Source organism: Heptranchias perlo, unplaced genomic scaffold, assembly GCF_035084215.1.
Source record: "Heptranchias perlo isolate sHepPer1 unplaced genomic scaffold, sHepPer1.hap1 HAP1_SCAFFOLD_44, whole genome shotgun sequence".
NCBI classification, from domain to species: Eukaryota; Metazoa; Chordata; class Chondrichthyes; order Hexanchiformes; family Hexanchidae; genus Heptranchias; species Heptranchias perlo.
In genome coordinates this window covers 6,364,375-6,390,121 of record NW_027139453.1, presented here as the reverse complement: position 1 = coordinate 6,390,121, position 25,747 = coordinate 6,364,375, and the positions used below count along the sequence as shown (strand labels likewise).

General features: G+C 41.8%; 2 long non-coding RNA genes across 3 annotated transcripts in view; one reads left to right on the top strand and one right to left on the bottom strand.

The window, feature by feature from the left end:
* Positions 1-6,240, bottom strand: part of LOC137312871 (uncharacterized) — a 45,123-nt gene extending 38,883 nt beyond the window's left edge. The window contains exon 1 of the long non-coding RNA XR_010960897.1: positions 6,139-6,240. This is a non-coding gene — a long non-coding RNA (uncharacterized lncRNA). The remainder of the gene's footprint in view (positions 1-6,138) is intronic.
* The window catches only part of LOC137312870 (uncharacterized), a 61,605-nt gene that overhangs the window by 3,732 nt on the left and 32,126 nt on the right, over positions 1-25,747 (top strand). For both annotated transcript variants that reach the window (XR_010960894.1, XR_010960895.1), the window contains exon 2: positions 6,141-6,643. This is a non-coding gene — a long non-coding RNA (uncharacterized lncRNA). The remainder of the gene's footprint in view (positions 1-6,140; positions 6,644-25,747) is intronic.

Genomic DNA, 25,747 nt, shown 5'->3' with positions numbered 1-25,747 from the left:
GGCTCTCTCTGATCAACTGAAAATTCAGAGGTGTTCAGTCACCCTATTCTTAATTATAGACTCCAGCATTTTCCCCACAACAGATGTTAGGCTAACTGGTTTATAATACTCCGCTTTCCCTCTCTCTCTCCTTTCTTAAAAAGCGGAGTGACATGTGCAATTTTCCAATCTGGATGGACAGTTCCTGAATCTAGAGAACTTTGAAAGTTTATAGTTAGGGCATCTGCAATGTGCTCACTTACTTCCTTTGAAACCTTGGGATGGAAACCATCCGGTCCTCGGGATTTCTCACTCTTTGGTGCTATTATTTTCTTCATTACTGTTGCTTTACTTATGTTAATTTTATTGAGTCCCTGTCCCCGATTCAATATTAGTTCTCATGGGATTTCCGGCATGCTATCTTCTTTTTCTACTGTAAATACTGACGCAAAGTAATTATTCAACATGTCCGCCATTTCCCCATTGTCAATGAAATACCCCCACTTTCAGTTTTTAAGGGGCCAAAACTGCTCCTGACCATCCCCCTTTTCCTAATGTAATTATAAATGTACTTCGTATTGTTTTTGATATCCCTTGCATGTTTCTTTTTATACTCTTTTTTGTAGCTCTAACGATCTGTTTTGTGACCATTTGTTGATCTTTGTATCTTTCCCATTCGCCAGGATCTGTGCCATTCTTTGCCTTTTTTAATTCCCTTTCCTTATGTCTTATACTGTCCCTTAGGTCTTTAGTTGTCCATGGCTGTTTTTTTTATGGCAAGTAGAGTTCCTGCCCCTCAGGCGTATAAACCGGTTCTGTATCTCGTTAAATGTTTGTTTAAACATTTCCCACTGATCATCAGTAGTTCTAACCATTAACAAATTTGCCCAGTTCATGTGGACAGTCTCTTTTGTTCAGCCTGGGCTGAAGTGGAACACTGGGTAAATGTACAGACAGGAAGAGCCCAGGGCCGTGGTCAGTCTGGGCTGCAGTGGGACACTGGGTAAATGCATAGACAGGAAACGCTCAGTGTGGTGCTCAGTCTGGGTTGCGGTGAGACGCTGATAATCGGACTCAGTATTCGTGGGTTTAGGGAGTGACAACACCCAGGGAATCCGGTGACTGCTGGAAAGTGCACCTATATAGGTCTCCGATTGTCCTCTCAGTGTGGGATGAGAATGTATTCTTAAATCTCTGATTGGCCCCTCAGTGAGGGAGGAGGTTCAACCCACTCTGCTCTTTATGAGGAGTGGGGATCTGGGGTTCAAAGGGATTGGATTCTTCATACCCGGTTTATGTGGGAAATAAACCACCCGAATGGCACGAAAACCGGGGTGCGGTGGGAGGTGTTGTTTTCCCGAGTCAGAGCATCAGAGCGACCACAGAGTCCCTGATATAATTTGGCGAGTGAATGTGGCAAGGTATTGGCGATTTGAGACTGTTTCAAAGTGCAAGCCTCGTGGTTATAAAACAGCGCTCGGATCGTGAGTTCAATTCTCAGCCTGTGAAACTAAAAAGTGCTATAATTACTGACGGTATCTGTACTGATTGTGGAACTGACAGTGCTTGTATTGATGGTAGAACTGACATTATCTGTGCTGATTTTACAGAGCTTAACAGAGAGGATATTTGTGATGCTGAAAGAGTTGTTATACTGACGGTGTCCTTTTGATTATAGCGCTGATGTTACTGACAGTATCTCTGCTAATCTGACGCGGTTATTACTGACTGTATATCTGCTCAATATAGGGCTGATAGTACTGATAGTATCTATGTTCAATATAGCCCTGTTACTACTGACGTATCCCTGCTCAATATGGGGCTGATATTTCTGACATTATCTGTATTGATGAAAGAGCTGGTGTAATAAAAATATTTATTGAATTACATGGAATTTGACAGCACATGAACAGCCCACTTGGCCAAAAAGTTCTTTGCCTGGATTTATGCTCGACACGATCGTTCCCCACACTACTTCTTCGCATCCTATCAACTTATCTTTCTATTGCTGCGGTTCAAGCAGATCAGTTAGAAGGACTGCACTGTCAAACTCACATATTAAAAAAAATAAGTGTTTCCTTGTCCTGCCAGGTGAGTGCAGGAGAACTGCTGGGACTCGCCCGGCAGAGGCGGAGACTCCGAAACGGCGCCAGAGAGTGCGATGTTCTGACCTGTCTCACTGTTCATCGACTGAACAACAAGATTCTTATGATAGCGTGGGTTTGGGTGGGGGGTGAATTGCAATCCAGAATCCTGGACACGTCAGGATGGCATCTCGGCAGATACAAAAAGCATCAATTTCAGGACCTTGGTATTTAAAATCTACAGATACAGAATCTCTTGTACTGAACTTTTAACCGTCCCCGAAATAAAATCGCCGGTTGGTTTCACGGTTTAACTGTTTAATTCTGACTGGACACAGGGTGGAACAATGTGTGTGTTTACTAAAGTATATTTAACAAAGTTTCCCTTCGATTCCCTTGCACCGAATATCTGATCTTTGCTCCCCTAGAATTCTGCGAAGTGCAGAATCGATGGAGCTCAGCATGAAATATAAAAAGCCAGTCAAAGCGCATTTGGTTCGGGTATAGTGTAGAACATCCCTACGAGAGGGGAAAGGAAGGGCACCCAAAGCTAGAGCTCACTGGATGACTAAAGAGATAGAGATTAAAATGAAACAGAAAACGGAGGCTTATGACGAATGTATGGTTCATAACACAGTAGAGAATCAGGCTGAATACAGGAAGAACAGAGGAGATCGAAAAAAAGGGAATAAGAGGGGCAAAAAGAGAGATTCAATAGTAAATTTCAAAGGGGAATTGGATAAAAACTTGAAGGGAGAAATTTGTAGGGCTATGGGGAAAGAGCAGGGGAAAGGGACTAAATGGACAGCCCTTTCTAAGAGCCAGCACAGGCGTAATGGGCCGAATGGCCACCTCCTGTGCTGTACCTATATTGGTACTATGTTGCATCCATATAAAGGGAACGTAGACATCTAGTGCTGAAGTCATTTTACAGAAACTCTGGTTAACCTTCACATTCACCAAATGCCGGAATTGATAATCCAGCACATGTTTAAATATAGGAACATAGGAAGAGTAGTAGGCCATTCAGCCCCTCGAATCTGTTCTCGATTTTAATTAGATCATAGTTGCTCTGTACCTGAATTCTATTTACCTGTCCTTGATTCATTTCGCTTGATAGCCTTACCACAAAAAATCTGCCGCTATTAGTCTTCAAAGTTTCAGTTGACCCAGAATCCACAACCTTTTGGAGGAGCGAATTCCACATTTCCAGTGAACTTTGTGCGAAAAGGTGCGTCCAGATTTCACTCCTGAAGGGCCGAGCGCGAATTTTAATGTTGTGCCCCCTTGTTCTGGATTCCTCCATCAAAGATAATGTCTACTCTGTATTTAATGAGTGTGAGGTATTACATTTTGGTTGTAAAAATAGCGGGGCCACAAACTGCTTGGATAATAATTGTCCAAAAAGGGTAGAGGAGCGGGGGGTTCGGGGGGTACAGATATAGAAAGCACTAAATGTAGCGAAGCAGGTTAATAAGGCCATAAAAAAGCAAATCAAGCAATGCGGTTCTTTCTAGAAGGCTAGAAATGTAAAGCAGAGAAGTGAAGTTAAATTTGTATAGAACCTTGGTTAGGCCACACTTTGATTACTATTTATAGTCCTGGTCTCCACATTATAAAAAGGATATAGAGGCACTGGAGAAGGTACAAAAAGATTTACTAGGATGATACCAGAAGGGAGAAGTTATACCTATCAATGAAGATTGAGCAACATGGGGCTCTATTCCCTGGCAAAAGGAAGACGGACGGGTGGCCTGATAGATGTCTTTAAGATTATGTAAGGGTTTGATAGGGTGGACGTAGAGAAGATGTTTCCACTTGCGGGAGAAACCAGAACGAGGGACCATAAATATCAGATAGTCACTGATAAATCCAATAGGGAATTCAGCAGGAACTTCTTTACCCAGAGATTGGTTGGAAAGTGGAACTCACTACCACAAGGAGTAGTAGAGGCGAGTAGCATTTAATTGAAGCAAATTAAACACATGAAGGAGAAAGGAATTGAGGGAATTTGCTAATAGGGGTAGATTAAGGGAGGAGGTGAGTGTGGAGAATGGACCATTTGGGCCGAATGGTCTGTTTCTGTGCTGTACGTTCTATGAAATTCTCTATCGAATCTTATTATCATTTTAGAAATGTCATTTAAAGTACCCTGACGACATGCAAACCCACCATTTACACACGGTCCATTTAACAGTAAAATTATTGATATATAAACAAATCATTTGCTCACACTATCCATTCAACTTTGTATTTAATGATATATAAACCCACCATTTACAAACAATGTCCATTTACCACCGTATTTAATGATACATATAACCACCATTAACCCACACTGTCCATTTAACAGTGTATTTAATGACATATAAACCCACCATTTACTCACATTGTCCATTTAACAGTGTATTTAATGACAGATAAAAACACCATTTACTCCTACTATACATTTAACAGTGTATTTAATGACATATAAACCCACCATTTACTCCGACTGAACATTGAACAGTGGATTTAATGATATATAAACCCACCATTTACCCACATTGTCCATTTAACAGTGTATTTAATGATATATAAACCCATCATTTACACACACTGTCCATTTAACAGTGCATTTAATGACATATAAAGCCACCATTTACCCACACTGTCCATTTAACAGTATATTTAATTATATGAATCGTTCGTTTGAATATTTTTACAAAATGAATAAAACTCCGTTTAACTCAGCGATAGATTGAAAGAAGTAAGAAAGAGAAGTTCTGTCGAGGGAGAATTCACAGGAATACTAATATTGGGGAATGTTTCGTTCCGCCACTTTAGGTTGTGTCTCCGGCCCGAATGAATCCTCAATCCTGGTCAAAAAACAAGGGGGAAATTGGAGAGAAAAGGGGAAATATCGCAATCTGTCCCTGGGATTGATCACAACAATCCGTCCCTCGGAATTATCACGACAATCTTTCCCTGGGATTGATCACAACAATCCGTCCCTCGGAATTATCACCACAATCTATCCCTGGGATTGATCACAACAATCCGTCCCGCGGGATTATCACAAGAATCTGTCCCTGGGATTGATCACAACAATCTGTCCCTCGGAATTATCACCACAATCTATCCTTGGGATTGATCACAACAATCTGTCCCTCGGAATTATCACCACAATCTATCCCTGGCATTGACCACAACAATCCGTCCCTCGGAATTATCACCACAATCTATCCCTGGGATTGATCACAACAATCAGTCCCTCGGGATTATCACCACAATCTGTCCCTGGGATTGATCACAACAATCCGTCCCTCGAAATTATCACCACAATCTATCCCTGGCATTGATCACAACAATCCGTCCCGCGGAATTATCACCACAATCTGTCCCTGGGATTGATCACAACAATCAGTCCCTCGGGATTATCACCACAATCTATCCCTCGGATTGATCACAACAATCCGTCCCTCGGGATGATCATCACAATCTGTCCCTGGCATTGATCACAACAATCTATCCCTCGGGATTATCATCACAATCTGTCCCTGGGATTCATCACAACAATCCGTCCCTCGGAATTATCACCACAATCTATCCCTGGCATTGATCACAACAATCAGTCCCTCGGAATTATCACCACAATCTGTCCCTGGGATTGATCACAACAATCAGTCCCTCGGGATTATCACCACAATCTATCCCTGGGATTGATCACAGCAATCCGTCCCTCGGGATTATCACCACAATCTATCCCTGGGGTTGATCACAACAATCCGTCCCTCGGAATTATCACCACAATCTTTCGTCAAACACTTTCTCTCTTCGGACACTTCCAACCCGGGGAGGCGCTATTTATAACTGTCTGTGAACCCCCTCAAAATGAGGGCAATCCAATCTTTATACCAAGCACAGACCAGGAATGGTCCTTTCCCGATTTAACAATGCAACTGGTGTATCTGCTGAATATTTACTTTGATAAATGTAACTGTGGAAAGTCAGTACTCATTCGCACAGTGATTGAGGCGATTGATGCTCAGCGATAGTTTCATTTGGCGGTTAAATGGTTAATGTCCTCACTTACAGAAACAGCCCGTCCTCAGCTCTCTGACGAAACACTGGCTCTTGGGCACCGGGTTGAAAGCGCAAACATCAGAAAACCGATGGGACTTTCAGCAAACAATGTCCCTGATGCAAATGTAACAATTTATTTCGAACCAAGTATCTGTTTTACTGAACCTCCCTGGAACAAGATGATAAAAAGTAAAATTTATGAATGACTTTGTTCACAATTGACGTGGCAGCGAATTGTCAACCCGGTTCGATTCGATTCCACCAGAAAGGCCGCTCCCTGTTCTGAAAGAAATGAGGAATGTTTGTGTTGAAATCCATCCTGATGTCTGGCAGCAGCTTTCACAGAGGGCGGAGCTCTGAATCTCACATAAGTAGGATCGGATTAAATTCACAAGTTGTGAACCGCTAAAATAAAGCAAGGAACTTGTTCTCGCTTTATTGTAATGAAATAACAAGGATATAATTTGTAAAATCCACACGGACATTGAGAGACGGAAATTCCTTGCGGGATCAAGGTAAGATTAATGTCGTTGAAATTTGTTTTTAAATTAACATTTTCATCGCCTTCCTCTTTTCTAAAGCCGATTTCCTGAGGTCAGATGTGTTCCCCGGCGTATGGAGCTCTCTATTCCTCGCGGATGGAACAATTCACTAATTGTTCGCTCAGACACTGACTGAAGGCCGGTTACTTTCCACCGGGTATTTCAGGGCTTATCCCTTCATGGACCCCACCAATCTCCCCACAGATACATTTTAAAGCGGTTACAGGACAGAAAGCAGGAACACGAACTCTGGAGATTTCCACCATCCTCGTCCAGCGGTGTCTCCTCCCCATGTTAGAATTTGACATTCAGTAAACACGGGTGGGAAACTGTCCTTTCTCACTCGACATGCTTTTATTTTTAACTGTAACACTGGCTCTTTTCACTCACTGAACCGTTTTGTTCCCGGTACACTTGTATTTAACTGATCAAGGACTGATCGAACACACAGTTCAGCTCAGTAAAGGGTTAACACATTCGCAATGGCCGATTCTCCCGATCTGCCGGGCACCTGAGAAATCAGCCTCTGGAAACCTGAGGCCGGACTGAAAGCGATCCAATCAAAGGATTGGAGCAAAATCGGAGACAAAACTTGTTCCTGATTAATTATAATTAATTAGTTTAATGCGAATTAAGTGGGAGAATGGAGCAGCGACTTCTGTTTTTGCTGAAGTATGTTTGAGCGGGTGTTGTTTGTTAAACTGGCTCAACTAAAGAAATGCCGCGACCTTTCGAGAAAAACAAACTTCAGGAATGTTTTAAGGGGAAACCGGTTCAGGGCGGAAACCATCTTTCGCACGATAGGTGGTTCCTGACCGTTAATCATGGTAATTTGAGTTGTTACTTTTAATATCAACAGGTCGGAGGGTCCCAGCACTGAGTGGAATTAATAAAACTGTTGCAGCAGGAACAGAAGATTTATGAAATAGTGAAAAGTTATTAGCAGGAAAAAGGAAGGAGGTTTTGAAGAAGTAACTTTATATTAAAAATGGAAAACGAGAACGGGTCAACATTCCAATGAATTGGAGTTCAGATTGTGTGTTATATCTGTGAATCTACAAATCATTCTAAACACGTTTGGAAAGTCAGAATCATGAGAGATGTGATCTAGTATCTATAAGACTGGGATGTGATGGATGAAGTTTTGGGGAGAAACTAAATATTTCCTTTAGTTTCTGAAAGTGACGGCAGATGTTAAAATGTTGTTTTACCAGAGGAGGATGTGGGACCATATTTCGAGAAACTGTTGAGAAGGATTTGGATCTGAATTTAGTCAACATTTGGAAAGTCAGAATCATAAGAGATATGATCTACTATCTAGAAAACAGGGCTTGGGTTTTCACAGAACAGAGTGAAATGATCCTGGTTGTAAAATTTTGAGGAGAGAGGACGCCAGTATAAATAAATGGTTCTATGACAGAGGTGGAGAAACATCAACAAACTGGCAGGGCCCCAGCACTAATCTTTATATAAAAAGTAACTACTGAAATTACCAACAGGTATGAGGGTCAATCACTATTTTTTATATAAAAAGTAAATGCTGAAAATACCACCAGGAAGGAGGGCCCATCATTAATCTTTATATTAGAAGTAACTATTGAAATTACAAACAGTTAGGAGGGTCCATCACTAATCTTTACATAAAAAAATAACAACTCAAATTACAAACAGGCAGGAGACCCCATCGCTAATGTTTACATCAAAGAGTAACTACTGAAATTACCAAAAGGCAGGAGGGTCCATCAATGATCTTTATACAAAAAGTAACAATCCAAATTACCTGCAGGTTTGAGGGTCCAAGCACTAATCTTTACATAAAAAGTTGGAGCTCAAATTACCAACAGGTATGAGGGTCAATCACTATTTTTTATATAAAAAGTAAATGCTGAAAATACCACCAGGAAGGAGGGCCCATCATTAATCTTTATATTAGAAGTTACTATTGAAATTACAAACAGTTAGGAGGGTCCATCACTAATCTTTACATAAAAAAGTAACAACTCAAATTACAAACAGGCAGGAGACCCCATCGCTAATGTTTACATCAAAGAGTAACTACTGAAATTACCAAAAGGCAGGAGGGTCCATCAATGATCTTTATACAAAAAGTAACAATCCAAATTACCTGCAGGTTTGAGGGTCCAAGCACTAATCTTTACATAAAAAGTTGGAGCTCAAATTACCAACAGGGAGGAGGGTCCATCACTAATCTTTATATAAAAAAAGAAACTACTGAAATTACAAACAGTTAGGGGCTCCATTAATAATCTTTAAGAAAAACGTAACTAATGAAACAACCAACAGGGAGGATCCATCACGAATCTTCATTTAAAAATAAACTACTAAAACTACACGAAGTAGGTAGGTCCATCACTAATAATTATCAACAGGCAGGGTCCCCATCACTAATTTTATATAAAAATAACTACACAAATTACCAACAGGGTTGAGGGTCCGTCAATAATCTTTATATAAAAAGTAACAACTCAAAATACCAACAGAGAGGAGGGGCCATCACTAATTTTTATATAAAAAGTAAATACTGAAATTACCACCAGGTAGAAGTGTCCATCACTTTATGATAATACAAAAAGTAACTACTGAAATTATCAGTAATTATGAGGGTCCCATCACTAATCTTTACCGATCAAAATAACGACTGAAATCACCACCAGGTAGGATTGTCGGTCACTAATATTGATATAAAAAGTAACTACTGAAATAATCAACAGGTAGGAGTGACCATCACTAATCTTTACATGAAAATTAACTACAGAAATAGGCAACAGGGAGAAGGGTCCATCACTAATATTTATGTTAAAAGTAACCACTGAAATTACCAACAGGGAGGAGGATCCATCACTAATTTTATATAAAAAAAAGTAACGACTGAAATTATCTACAGGTAGGAGGGTCCATCATTAAACTTTATATGAAATGAAACCACTGAAATTACCAACAGGCAGGAGGGCCTATCACTAATTTCAAATGAATGTAACTACTGAAATCAGCACCAGGTTGGATGGTCCATCACTAATCTTTATACAAAAAGTAAATATTGAAATTACCAGCAGGTATGAGGGTCCCATCACTAATCTGTACATAAAAAAGTAACCACTGAAATTACCCACAGGCAGTCGGCCCTATCACTGATCTTTACCTAAAAAAATAACGACTGAAATTACCACCAGTTAAGAGTGTCCACTAATCTTTATATAAAAAGTAACTACTGAAATTACCAACAGGCAGGAGGGTCCATCACTGATCCTTACATGAAAAACTAACTGCTGAAATTAACAACAGGTAGGAGGGCCCATCACTAATCTTTATGTAAAAAGTAACCACTGAAATTACCAACGGTCAGGACACCCCATCACTAATATTTTATCAAAAAGTTATAACTCAAATTACCAGCAGGTAGGAGGGTACATCACTAATCATTATATGAAAAGTATCTCCTGAAATTACCAAATGGGTGGAGGATCCGTCGTTAATCTTGATATAATGAGTAATAATTCAAATTACCACCAGGTCAGAGTGTCCATCACTAATCTGTATAAAAAAAGAAAGCACTGAACTTACCAACAGGTGGGAGGGTCCATTACCAATCTTTGTATAACAAGTAATTACTGCAATTATCAACAGGGAGTAGTGTCAATCACTAATCTCTTTCGAAAAAGTAACAACCCAAATTACCAATCTTTGCACAAAATGTAATTCCTGAAATTACCAACAGGGAGGAGGGTCAATCACTAATCTCTTCAGAAAAACTAACAGCCCAAATTACCAACAGGTAGGAGGGTCCATCACTAATCTTTACATACAAATTAACTACTGAAATCACCACCAGGAAGTAATGTCCATCACTCATCTTTATAAAAGAAAAAAATAAACTCCTGAAATTATCAACAGGCAAGAGGTCCGATCACTTATCCTTACCTAAAAAATAACTGAAACTACCATCAGATGGCAGTGTCCATCATAAATCCTGACATGAAAGGTAACGACTGAAATTACCATCAGGTGGGAGTGTCCATCATTAATCTTTATATCAAAAGTAATTACTGAAATTAACAACAGGGAGTCCGGTCCATCACTAATTTGTAAATAAAAAAACAGCTACTGAAATTACCAACAGGCAGGAGGGTCCATCACTAATCTTTAGATAACAAAAGAATCTACTGAAATCACCACCAGGTGGTAATGTCCATCATTATTTTTTATAAGGAAATACATTACTGAAATTACAACAGGTAGGAGGGTCTATCACTAATCTTTATATAAAAAGTAACTACTGAAATTACCAACAGGCATGAGGGTCAATCACAAATATTTATATAAAAGGCTACGACTGAATTTCCAACAGGTAGCAAGGTCCATCACTAATCTTCTTAAATAAAGTAATTATTGGAATTACCAACAGGTGGGTGGGTCCATCAATTATTTTTAAATAAAACGAAACCACTGAAATTACCAGCAGGCAGGAGTGTCCATCACTAATCTTTATATAAAAAGCAACCACTGAAATTACCACCAGGTAGGACGATCCATCGCGAATCTTTATATAAAATGTAAATACTGAAAATAACACCAGGCAGGACTATCCATCACCAATCTTTATATAAAAAGTAACTACGAAATTACCACTAGGCAGGAGGGTCGATCACTAATATTAATATAAAAATTAACCACTGAAATCACCACCAGGAAGTAATGTCCATCAATCATCTTTATAAAAGAAAAAAATAAACTCCTGAAATTATCAACAGGCAAGACGTCCTATCCCTTATCCTGACCTAAAAATTAACTGAAGCTACCACAAGCTGGCAGTGTCCATCATCAATCCTCACATGAAAGGTAACGACTGAAATTACCACGAGGAAGGAGTGTTCATCATTAATCTTTACATCAAAAGTAATTACTGAAATTAACACCAGGGAGTCCGGTCCATCACTAATTTGTTTATACAAAAACAGCTATTGAAATTACCAACAGGCAGGAGGGTCCATCATTATTTTTTATAAGGAAAGAAATTACTGAAATTACCAACATGTAGGAGGGTCTATCACTAATCTTTATATAAAAAGTAACTACTGAAATTACCAACAGGCCTGAGGGTCAATCACAAATCTTCATATAAAAAGCTGCTACTGAATTTACAACAGGTAGCAAGGTCCATCACTAAACTTTTTAAATAAAGTAATTATTGGAATTACCAACAGGTGGGTGGGTCCATTACTTATTTTTAAATAAAACGAAACCACTGAAATTACCACCAGGCCGGAGTGTCCATCACTAATCTTTATATAAAAAGCAACGACTGAATTTACAACAGGTAGCACTATCCATCATTAATCTTTTTTAAATAAAGTAACTACTGGAATTACCAACAGCTAGGCGGGTCCATCACTAATCTTTGTAGAAGAAAAAACTACTGAAATTACAACAGAGATGATGGTCCATCACTTATTATTATATAAAAAGCAACCACTGAAATTACCACTAGGTAGGAGTGTCCATCACTAATCTTTATATAAAAATTAACTGCGAAATTACCACTAGGCAGGAGGGTCGATCACTAATCTTTATAACAAAAGTAACAACTGAAATTACCAACAGGCAGGAGGTCCAATGACGAACCTTCACCTAAAAAAACGACTGAAATTACCAACAGGTAGGAGTGTCCATCACTAATCTTAAAATAAAAAGTAACTACTGAAATTACGAACGGGCAGGAGGGTCCATCACTAATCTTAATATAAAAATCAACTACTGAATTTATATCGGTAGGAAGGTTCATCACTAATCTTTTCAAATAATGTAACTACTGAAATTACCATTAGCCAGGAGGTCCCATCAGTAGTCTTTACATGAAAAGTAACTACACAAATTATCAACATGGAAGATAGTCCATCTCTATTCTATATGTAAAAAGTAACTACTGAAATTACCACCAGGCAGGAGTGTCCATCACTAATCGTTATATAAAAAGTAACTACTGAATTAATAACTGGATATAAAACTTACCAGGGACACCGAGAGCAGCTGGGCAGGCACAGTAAATGACGAGAACGGTGATAAAGTGACTCATGGTTTAGAGAACTAATAGCTAGATATAGAGAATTACCAGGGACACCAGGAGCAGCGAGGTGGGCAAAGCAAATGCTCGAAAAGTAATAACGTGACTCATGGTTTATAGAACTAATAGCTGGATATAGAGAATTTCCAGGGACATCCAGAGCAGCTAGGTGGGCACAGTAAATGTCTAGAACAGTAATAAAATGACTCATGGATTATAGAACTAATAACTAGATATATAGACTTACCAGGGACACCAAGAGCAGCTCGGTGGGCACAGTAAATGACTAAAATACTAATAAAGTGACTCATGGTTTAGAGAACTAATAGCTAGATATAGAGAATTACCAGGGACACCAAGAGCAGCTAGGTGGGCACAGTAAATGCCAGAAAAGTAATAAAGTGACTCATGATTTATAGAACTAAAAGCTGGATATAGAGAATTATCAGGGACACCAATAGCAGGGAGGAGGGAATGGTAAATGATAAGAACAGTAATTTTGAAACACGCGTTATACAATTAATAGCTGGATATAGAGACGGATCAGAAGCACCAACAGCAGTGATGAGGGGATGGTACATTACCAGAACAGTAATACAGTGAAACATGGTGTATGGAACCATTCTAGTAAGTCTCTTCTGCATCCTCTCAAAGGCCTTTGCATCTTTACTAAAGTGCTGTGCCCAGAAGTGGACACAATACTCCAGTTGTGGCCGAACCAGTGTTTTATAAAGGTACATCATGACTTCCATACTTTGTACTCTATGTCTCTATTTATAAATCCCAGGATCCCGTATGCTTTTGAAACCGCAAGCTCAACCTTCCCTGCCACCTTCAACGATCTGTGCACATATACTCCCATATCTCTCTGTTCCTGAACGCCTTTTAGAATTGTGCCCTTTCGTTCATACTGCCTCTCTTCGTTCTTTCTACCAAAATGTATGACTTCGCACTTTTCTGCGTTAAATTTCTTCAGTCACGTGTCCGCCCGTTGCACCACGCTGCCTATATCCTCTTGAAGTATATTACTATCCTCCACGCTGTTCACTACACCTCCTAGTTTTGTTTCATCTGCAAATTTTGAAATTGTGCCCTGGACACCCGAGTCCACGTCATTAATATATATCAAAAAAGCTGTGATCCCAGTAGCGACCACTGGGGCACACCACTGCACAGCCCTCCAGTCCGAAAAAAAATCGTTCACCATTATTCTTAATGTTACTTAATGTTACTTAATGTTACTTAATGAATCCCTGCTGTCGCTTTTATCCCATGTGGCTTCAACATTGATGACAAGCCTATTATGCAGCACTTTATCAAACGCCTTTTGGAAGTCCATATACACAACATCAACCGCATTGCCCTTATCGAACCTCTCGGTTACCTCATCAAATAACTCAATCAAGTCATTAAACACGATCGGCCTTTCACAATTCCGTGCTGGCTTTCCTTAATTAATCCCCAATTGATCAAGTGACGGTTAATATCGTCCCGGATTAACGTTTCTAAAAGTTTCTCCACCACCGAGGTTAAACTGACTGGCCTTTAATTGCTGAGATTATCCTTACTCCATTTTCTGAACAACGGTGTAACATTTCCAATTCTCCAGTCCTCTGACACCACTCCCGTATGCAGGAATGATTGGAAGATTATGGCCAGTATCTGCAAAATTTCCCTCCTGAATTCGCTCAGCATCCCATCCAGACCGAGTGATTTATCTACTTTAAGCACAGCTCGCCTTTCTCGTACCTAATATTTATCAATTTTTAACCCATCCAGCATCTCAACTACATCTTCCGTTACTGTGACTTTGGCAGCATCTTCTTCCTTGGTAAAGACTGGAGCGAAGTACCCACTTAGAATCTCAGCCATGCCCTCTGACTCCATGTGCATGATCACCTTTATGGTCCCGAATCGATCAGATCTCTCCCTTTACTACCCGTTTGCTGTTTATATGCCGATCGAAGACTTTTGGATTCCTTTTTATTTGTTCGCTGCCAGTCTATTCTCATCGTCTCTCTTTGCCCCTCTCATTTCCTTTTTCACTTCCACCCTGATCTTCTTACATTCAGCTTGATTCTCACTTGTATTATCAACCTGACATCTGTCATACGCCCCCTTTTTCTCCTGCTTCATTTACCTCACTATTTCTTCGTCATCCAGGGAGTTCTGGCCTTAGTTGCCCTAACTTTCGCCCTCGTGGGACTGTATCTAGACTGTAGCTGATTCATCCCCACTTTAAAGGCTGCCCATTATTCAATTACAGTTTTGGCTGCCAATCTTTGATTCCAATTTAACGAGGCAGAACAGTTCTCATCCCATGGAAATTCGCAATCCACCAATTGAGCATTTTTTCTCCAGAGTAGTCCTCTGAGTTATCCATTTTTAAACAGGGCCGCACTCTGAACAAGGGCCGCACTCTGAATATGGGCCGCACTATCAACACACAACCCCCACTCTCAAGAGGGACGTACCATGAACATGGAGCCCTCTCTCAACACGGATCCCACTCTCAACACACAGACCCCACTCTCAACAGGGCCGCACCCTCAAAACGGACCCCACTCTCAACACGGACCCCACTCTCAACACGGACCCCACACTCAACACGGACCCCACTTTCAACACGAACCCCACTCTGAGCACGGAGCCCACTCTGAACACGGGGCCCACTCTGAGCACGGACTCCAATCTGAGCGCGGACCCCACTCTGAGCATGGGCCCCACTCTGAGCACGGACCACACTCTGAGCACGGACCCCAATCTGAGCACGGACCCCACTCTCAACACAGAACCCACTCTGAGCACGGACCCCACTCTCTACACAGAACCCACTCTGAGCACGGCCCCCACTCTCAAAACGGACCCCCCTCCCCCAGCACAAAGCCCACACTGAGCACGGACTTCACTCTGAAGAATGACCCCACGGTAAACATAGTCCCCACTCCGAACACAGACCCACTCTGAACACAGACCCCTCTCCGAACTTAGACCCCAATCTGAAGATTTCTGTGTTAGCCTTGATGGAGCTTTATTGTACATCTGGACGATGTTGTTCCTCTCTCCTCACTTCTCCTTCACCCCCCTGGTTCCTCCCACCTTTGGAACATTACGAATGTCATTTACATTCCCCCCTCCTCTTCATTCCAGAATTCTTCTCTCCTCCTCTTTACGTCTTTCTATAAATCTTCTTTAAATCTGCTTTTAATTTCCCCATTTCACCTGCCTGTCCCAGTAACTGAAACATTTTGGTCATTTTCCAACTGAATTCCTTACTTTGCATACCAAGCAACAAAGCCACCACATCGACGGAACATTCATCCTGAGACTAAAGGTTTCAGAAATAATTGATGTGTGGAGCTCAGACCCGTATATATTTCGTTCCAGTAATGAGAGATATCCTTAATCGTCCCTGAACTGATAAAGTTGCTCTAAGGTGCCTTTCGAGTGCCTTCAAAAACCTGCTTAAAACCTGTTCAAAACCTGTTTCTTCAAATTTATTTTCTCCGCCTATCTCCTTACCACGCACTGCCTCTGCATCACATTTTGCGAGATGTTGAATTCTTTGTAAAGTAATCTCCGATATCTATTTACAAACAAAGCCTGACACTGAACACAGACCGAAACTGAACATTGTCCCCACTCTGAAAACTCTCCCCACGCTGGGAACACAGAGCCCACAGGAAGCGGGGTGGGAGGCGGTGGTATCAATGTAGCTGTGAGAGCCGGTGTTCTTAATAAGTCCCTGAATTGGCAGCGTTGCTCTGAGGTGCCGATCATGTGCACGCAAAAAGAAGCCTATTTCTTCAAATGGCTTTTCCTCCATTTTCTGTTGAACCCGCACTCTCTCTCTCTCTCTGCCACATTCTGCGTGAAATCGAATTCTTTGTAAAGTAATCTGATGTATCTATTTACAAACAAAGCCTGACACTGAAGACCGACCACCACTGCATTAGGGCAATAATCTGAACACAGACCCCTCTCTGAACACAGACTCCATTCTGAAGATGTTTTTGTTCGTGTGCAGGAAATTTTATTGTACATCTGGACGATGCTGTTCCTCTCCCCTCATTTCTCCTTCATCCCCCGTGGCTTCACCCCGCTTTGTATCATTACTTGTGTCATTTAGATTTCCCCCTCCTCTTCTTCATCGAACCTTCCTCTCCTCCATTTTATTTCTTTCTCTAAGTATGCTGTAAATCTGCTTGTTATTTCCACCATTTTATTTGATTTTCTTGTAAATATGACACTTTGGTCAGTTTTTAACTTAATTCCTTAATCTGGATTCCGAGCAACAAAGCCACCTCATCGACAGAATATATCGAGATTGCTCAGGGGGAAGGAGGAATTCTGTTTAGTTGAAGGCGCAATTCTCACAAAATTGCATCCAGAACCATCTATGAGACACCGCCCTGTGTTACATGGACATTCAATCCTGGGGCCTAAATACCTGAGATAAAAGTATTGAGCGGAGTTCAGGCCTAAAAATATTTAGTGCCAGTAATGTAAAGATGTCCTTAAAATGTCCTGAATTGTAAAGTGGCTCGAAGGTGTTTACAAGTGCCTTCAAAATCTGTTTTAAAACCAATTTCTTCAAAGAGCTTTGCCTCCATCTATCTCTTTAAGACGCACTTTCTCTCACATTCTGCAAGCTGATGAATACTTTATAAAATAGTCTGAGCTATCTATTTATAAACAAAGCCTGACAATGAACACAGATCCGACACGGAACACAGACTCCTCTCAGAAGAAATAATTCACTCTCTGCACAGACAACACTCTGAACACAGGCCACACTTTGAACAATGTATGTTCAGTGTACTGGGACGTATTGTTCTCCGTGGCTAATCTGCCTGAACACCAACGACACCTTTTGATTGGTGAGATGGTGTCCCAGCCTAAAATAAGATATGCGATTTGAGAACCTTTCACTCATTCACCTGACGAAGGGAATAATCTCCGAAAGCTTGTGATTTTAAAATAAATTTGTTGGACTATAACCTGGTGTTGTAAGATTCCTTACGTTTGTCCACCCCAGTCCATCACCGACATCTCCACATCATGAAGATTTCTGTGTTCGTATAGAAAGAGCTTTATTGTACAGCTGGACGACGCTGTTCCTCTCTTCTCACTTCTCCTTCACCCTCGTGACTCCACCCATCTTTGGACATTACATATGTCATTTACATTCCCCCTTCCTCTTCATCCCCGAATTCTCATCTCCTCCACTTTAGTTCTTTCTGTAAATCGTCTTTAAATCTGCTTTTTATTTTGCCCATTTTACCAGCCTGACTCAATAACTGAAAAATTTTGGCCATTTTCCAAATGAAATGCTTACTTTGCATTCAAAGGAACAAAGCCACCTCATCGACAGAATAATATTTTCATACGGGACAGAGATTGCTCAGGGGGAAGGAGGAATTCTGTTTAGTTAAATGCTTAATTCTCACAAAATTGTATCCAGAACACACTATAATACACCGCCCTGTGTCACATGAGGGGAACACTGTGAACATTCACCCCTGGGAACTAAATACCCGGGTTAAAATTACTGTGCGGAGTTCAGGCCTTGAAATATATAGTGCCAGTAATGAAAATATGCCCTTAATCTATCCTGAATTTGTAAAGAGCCTGTAAGGTGTCTGCAAGTGCCTTCAAAAGCTGCTTTAAAACCAATTTGTTCAGAGAGCTTTGCCTCCATCTGTCTATTTAAGCTGCACTCTCTCACACAGTATGCAAGCAGTTGAATCCTTTATAAATTATTCTGAGTTATCGATTGATAAACAAAGCCTGACACTGAACACAGATCCCACACGGAACACAGACACCTCTCAGAACACAGACAACACTCCGAACACAGACCCCACTCTGAAAACAGACTCCACTCTGAAAAAAGACACCACTCTGAACACAGGCCCAACTCTGAACTAAAACCCCACTCTGAACACAGACCACACTCCACATGCAGGCATCACACTGAACGCAAACGCTACTCTGAACACAGACCTCACTCTGAAAAAAGATACCACTCTGAACACAGACCTCACTCTGAACACAGACAATACTCTGAACAAAAACCCCACTCTGAACACATACCTCAATCTGAACCCATACACCCCACTCTGAACACAGTGCTCACTCGGAGCAGAGGCCTCACTTTGAATACAGACCTCACTCTGAACACATACACCCGACTCTGAACACAAACACCCCATTCTGAACACAGGCACCAAAATCTGAACAAAGATAATCTGAACAAAGACTTCACTCTGAAAAAGACAGCACTCTGAACCCGACACCACTCTGAACACATATACCACACTCTGAACACATAGACCCCACTCTGAACACATGCATCCCAATCTGAACAAAGACACCACTCTGAAAACAGGTCCCACTCTGAATACAGGCCCTCTCTGAACACAGGCCCCACACGGAACACAGGCCCCACTCCGGACACAGACCCCACTCTGAAGATTTCTGTGTCAGTGTAGACAGAGCTTTATTGTACATCTGGACGATGCTGTTCCTCTCTGCTCATTTCTCCTTCACCCCCGTGGCTCCACCCACCTTTGGAACATGACAGATCTCATTTGCATTCTCCTCTCCTTTTCATCCCCGAATTCTCCTCTCCTCCACTTTAGTTCATTCTGTAAATCTTCTCTAAATCTGCTTTTCATTTTCCCCGTTTCACCAGCCTGACACAGCAACTGAAATATTTTGGTCATTTTCCAAATGAATTGCTTACTTTGCATTCAAAGGAACAAAGCCACGTCATCAACAGAATACGTTTTCATGAGAGACAGAGATTGCTCAGGGGCAAAGGAGGTATCTGTTTTGTTGAAGTTCGAATTCAAACAATATTCTATCCAAAACAAACTGTGAGACAGGACTTTGTGTCACATGAGGAGAAACGCTCCGATCATTGTTATGTTATGCACAGACCCGAAAATATTTCGTGCCAATAACAAAATAAATTCTAAATAGTCCCTGAACTGATAAAGTTGTTCTAAGGTGCCATTCAAGTGCCATCATAAACCTATTTAAATCCTGTTTCTTCAAACTTATTTTCTCCACCTATCTCCTTACCCCGCACTGTTTGACCCTCACATTCAACACGCTGCTGAATTCTTTGTAAAGCAATCTCCGATATCTATTAACAAACAAAGCCTGGCACTGAATACAGACCGAAACTGCATAAGGGCCATATTCTGAACACAGGCCCCAGTCTGAAGATGTTTTTTGTTAGTGTACAGGAAACTTTATTGCACATCTGGACGATGCTGTTCCTCTCCCCTCACTTCTCCTTCACCCCGCCCCACCGCCTTGGCTCGACCCATCTTTGTAACATTAGTTGTGTCATTTACATTTCCCCTTCCTCTTCGTCAGCGAATCTTCCTCTCCTCCACTTTACTTCTTTCTCTAAGTATGCTGTAAATCTGCTTTTATTTTCCCCATTTAGTTGCTTTCCTCTGTAAACATAACACTTTGGTCAGTTTTCAACTTGATTCCATAGTTTGGATTCGAAGCAACAAAGCTAACTCATGGACAGAATATATTTTCATCAGGGACAGAGATTGCTCACGGGGAAGGAAGAATTCTGCTAAGTTTCAGGCGTAAATCTCAAAACATTGTATCGACGACAAATTATGAGACTCGGGCCTGTGTCACAGGAGGGGAACACAATTAACATTCACCCCTGGCAACTAAATACCAGAGATCAAATTACAGTGCGGAGTTCAGGACTTAAAATAAATCTCTTTAAGCCGCTCTTTTTCTCACATTCTGCTATCAGTTGAATCGTTTATAAATTAGTCTGAGGTATCTATTTATAAACAAAGCCTGGCACTGAACACAGATCCGACACGGAACACAGACTCCTCTCAGAACAAAGGCACCACTCCCAACACAGACAGAATTCGGAACACAGACCCCACTCTGAGCAAAGACACCAATCTGAACACAGGCCCCACTCTTAATACACACTCCCCACTCTGAACACAGACCCCACTCTGAACTTAGACCCCAATCTGAACATAGAGTCTAATCAACACATCGTCATCAGACAGAACGCAAATCCCAGTCTGAACACAGACCCCACTCTGAAGATTCCTGTGTTCGTGTAGACAGAGCTTTATTTTACATCTGGACGATACTTTCATCTCTCCCCACTTCTCCTTCAACCCCGTGGTTCCACCCACGTTTGGAACATTACTTATGTCATTAACATTCCCCAGACCTCTTCATTCCGAATTCTCCTCTCCTCCACTTTAATTCTTTCTGCAAAGCTTCATTAAATCTGCTTTTTATTTTCCCCATTTTACCTGCCTGACTCAGCAACTAACATTTTGGTCATTTTGGAACTGAATTAATTACTTTGCATACCAAGGAACAAAGCCACGTCATCGACAGAAGATATTTTCATGCGTGACATGGATTGTTCAGGGGGAAGGGAGCTATCTGTCTTCTTGAATTTCGAATTCAATCAATATTCTGTCCTAAACTGTGAGGCAGGACCTTGTGTCACATGTGGGGAAACACTCTGAACATTCACCCCTGAGACCTACAGATCTCAGGTAGAATTGTTCTGTTTTGCTCAGACCCGAACATGTCTCGTGCCAGGAATGAAAGACATCCTCAATAGTCCCTGAACTGAAAAGTTGTTCAAAGGTGCCATTCAAGTGCCGTCAAAAACCTATTTAAAACCTGTTTCTTCAATGTTATGTTTTCCACCTATCTCCTTAACACGCACTATCCCTGCCACACACTCTGCGCGCTGTTGAATTATTTCAAAGCAATCTCCGATATCTATTTAAAAACAAATTCTGACACTGAATACAGATCAAAACTATACATTGTCCGCCCTCTGATAACTGTCCCCGCTATACGAACACAAAGCCCACAGGAAGCGGTGTGGGAGACGGTGTAATCAATGTAGCTGTGAGAGCCGGTATTCTTTATAAGTCCATGAATTGGCAGCTTTGCTCTGTGGTGCCGATCACGTGCACGCAATAGAAAACCTATTTCTTCAAAAGGCTTTTCCTCCATTTTCTCTTTAACCCGCAATCTCTCCCACATTCTGCGCGCAGTCGAATACTTTGTAAAGTAACCTGAGGTATCTATTCATAAACAAATTCTGACACTGTATACCGACCACCACTGCATAAGGGCCATGCTCTGAATCGAGGCCCTTCTCTGAACACAGACTCCATTCTGAAGATGTCTTTGTTAGTGTACAGGATACTTTATTGTAAATCTGGACAGTGCTGTTCCTCTCCCCTCACTTCTCCTTCACCCCGCACCACCCCCTTGGCTCGACCCATCTTTCTGTCATTACTTATGTCATTTACATTTCCCCCTCCTCTTCGTCAATGAATCTTCCTCTCCTCCAGTTTACTTCTTTCTCCAAGTATGCGGTAAACCTGCTTTTTATTTTTTTTTTCCATTTTAGTTGCTTTTCTCTGTAAATATAACACTTTGGTCAGTTTTCAACTTAATTCTTGACATTGAATTACGAGCAACAAAGCCACCTCATCGACTGAATACATTTCCATACGGGACAACGCTTGCTCAGGGGGAGGGAGGATTTCTGTTCAGTTGAAGGCGTAATTCTCACAAAATTTAATCGAGAACAAACTGTGAGACACCGTCCTGTGTCAGAGGAGGGGAACACCATGAACATTCACCCCTGGGAACTAAATACCCGAGATAAAATTACTGTGCAGATTTCGGACCTTGAACTATTTCGTGCCATTAATGTAAAGATGTATTTAATACATCCTGATTTTTTAAAGAGGCTGTAAGGTGTCTGCAAGTGCCTTCAAAAGCGGCTTTAATACCAATTTGTTCAGAGAGCTTGGCCTCCATCTATCTCTTTGAACTGCACTCTCTCACACAATATGCACGCAGTTGAATCCTACATAAATTATTCTGAGTTATTGATTGATAAACAAAACCTGAGAGTGAACACAGATCCCACACGGAACAGAGACTCCTCTCAGAACACAGACTCCACTCTGAACACAGACCAAAGTCGGAACACAGCCCAACTCTGAACACCGACCCCACTCCAAACACAGACCCCACTCTGAGCACAGACCTCACTCTGAACACAGACCCCACTCTGAGCACAGACCTCACTCTGAACACAGACCCCACTCTGAACACAGATCTCACTCTGAACACAGAACCCACTCTGAAGACAGACACCATTCTGAACACAGGACCCACTGTTCACATGGACCCCACTCTGAACACATACACCTCACTGTGAACAATGAACACACTGTGAACACAGACCCCACTCTGAACACAGGCCCCACTTTGAACACAGACCCCACTTTGAACACAGACCCCACTCTGAAAACAGGCACCACTTTGAACACAGACACCACTCTGAACACAGACCTCACTCTGAACAAAAACCCCACTCTGAACACAGACCTCACACTGAACACAGACAACCCACTCTGAACACAGAGATCACTCTGAAAAATAGACCCCACTCTGAACACAGGAGCCACTCAGAACACAGGCCCCACTTTGAACACAGACCACACTCTGAACACAAGCACCCCACTGTGAACACAGACCACACTGTGATCACAGACCACACTGTGAACACAGAAACCACTGTGAACACAGACTCCACTCTGAACACAGACACAACTCTGAAGGAAGACAGAACTCTGAACACAGGCCCAACTCTGAACACAGGCCCAACTCTGAACACAGTCCACACACTGAACGCAGACACCACTCAGAAACCATAAACCCCACTCTGAACACTGTCGCCACTCAGAACACATTCCCCAGAATGAGCATGGACCCCACTCTGGACACGAACACCACTCTGAGCAAGAACCCCACTCTGAGCACGGGCCCCACTCTGAGCACAAACTCCACTCTGAGCACGGGGCCCACTCTGAGCACGGGGCCCACTCTGATCACGGAGTGAACTCTGAAGACAGATCCAACATGTGAACACAGTCCCCGCTCTCAACACAGAACCCACTCTGAGCATGGACCCCAATCTAAACACAGAACCCACGGCGAACACAGTCCCCACTCCGAACACAGAGCCACTCTGAAGCAGAACCCTCTCTGAATGCAGTCCCCACACTGAACACAAACCCATTCTGAACACAGATCCCACACAGAACACAGATCCCACTCTGAACACAGACCACATTCAGAACAGAGACCACACTCTGAACACAGACCCCACTCTGAGCACAGAATCCACACTGAACACAGACCCAATTCTGAACACAGATCCACTCCGAACACATACCCGACTCTGAAGATTTCTGTGTTCGTATCGAAAGAGCTTTATTTTACATCTGGACGACGCTGTTCCTCTCTCCTCATTTCTCCTTCATCCCCTTGGCTCCACCCACCTTTCGAACGTGACATTTGTGAGTTACATTCCCCCTTCCTCTTCATCCCCGAATTCACCTCTCCTCCACTTTAGTTCTTTCTGTAAATCTTCTTTAAATCTGCTTTTGTTCCACCCATTTAACCAGCCTGACTCAGTAACCAAAGAAAATTGGTCAGTTTGCAAAATGAATTGCTTACTTTGCATACAAAGCAACAAAGCCACCTCATGGACAGAATGTATTTTCATAAGGGACAGAGATTGCTCAGGGAATGGAGGAATTCTGTTCAGTTAAAAGCTTAGTTCTCACAAAATTGTATCAAGAACAAACTATAATACACCACCCTGTTTCACATGGGGGGAACACTGTGAACATTCACACTTGGGAACTGAATACTGGAGATAAAATTACTGTGCGGAGTTCAGGCCTTGAAATATTTAGTGCCAGTAATGAAAAGATGCCCTCAATATATCCTGAATTGTAAAGAGGCTGGAAGGTGTCTTCAAGTGCCTTCAAAAGATGCTTTAAAACCAATTTGTTCAGAGAGCTTTGAGTCCATCTATTTCTTTAAGCTGCACTCTCTCACACAGTACGCACGCAGTTCAATCCTTTATAAATTATACTGAGTTATCGATTGATAAACAAAGCCTGACACTGAACACAGATCCGACACGGAACACAGACTCCTCTCAGAACACAGACTCCACTCTGAACACAGACCCCACTCTGAACGCAGACCCCACTCTGAACACATTTCCAACTCTGAACACAGACCTCACTCCACATGCAGGCATCACTCTGAACGCAGACACCACTCTGAACATCGACTTCGCTATGGAAAAAGACACCACTCTGAACACAGACCTCGCTCTGAACACAGAGATCACTCTAAAAAAAGACAGCACTCTGAACACATGCCCAAGTCTGAACACAGACCCCACTCTGAACACAGACCTTACTCCACATGCAGGTATCAGACTGAACGCAAACACCACTCTGAACGCAGACACCACTCTGAACATCGACTTCGCTCCGGACAAAGACACCACTCTGAACAAAGACAGCACTCAGATCACAGACACCACTCTGAAAACACATCTCACCCACTCTAAAAACATGCACCCCAATCTGAACAAAGACACCACTCTGAACACAGGCCCCACTCTGGACACAGACCCCACTCTTACGATTTCTGTGTTAGTGTGGACAGAGCTTTATTGTACATCTGGACGATGCTGTTCCTCTCTCCTCACTTCTCCTTCACCCCAGTGGCTCCACCCACCTTTGGAACATTACATATTTCATTTACATTCCCCTCTCCTTTTCATCCCCGAATTCTCCTCTCCTCCACTTTAGTTCTTTCTGTAAATCTTCTTTAAATCTGCTTTCAATTTTCCACATGTTACCAGCCTGACCCAGTAACTGAAATATTTGGTCATTTTCCATATGAATTGATTGCTTTGCATACAATGGGACAATGCCACCTTATCAACAGGATGCGTTTTCATAAGGGACACAGATTGCTGAGGGGAAACGGAGGTATCTGTTTTTTTGAAGTTCGAATTCAAACAATATTGTGTCCAAAACAAACTGTGAGACAGGACTTTGTGTCACACGAGG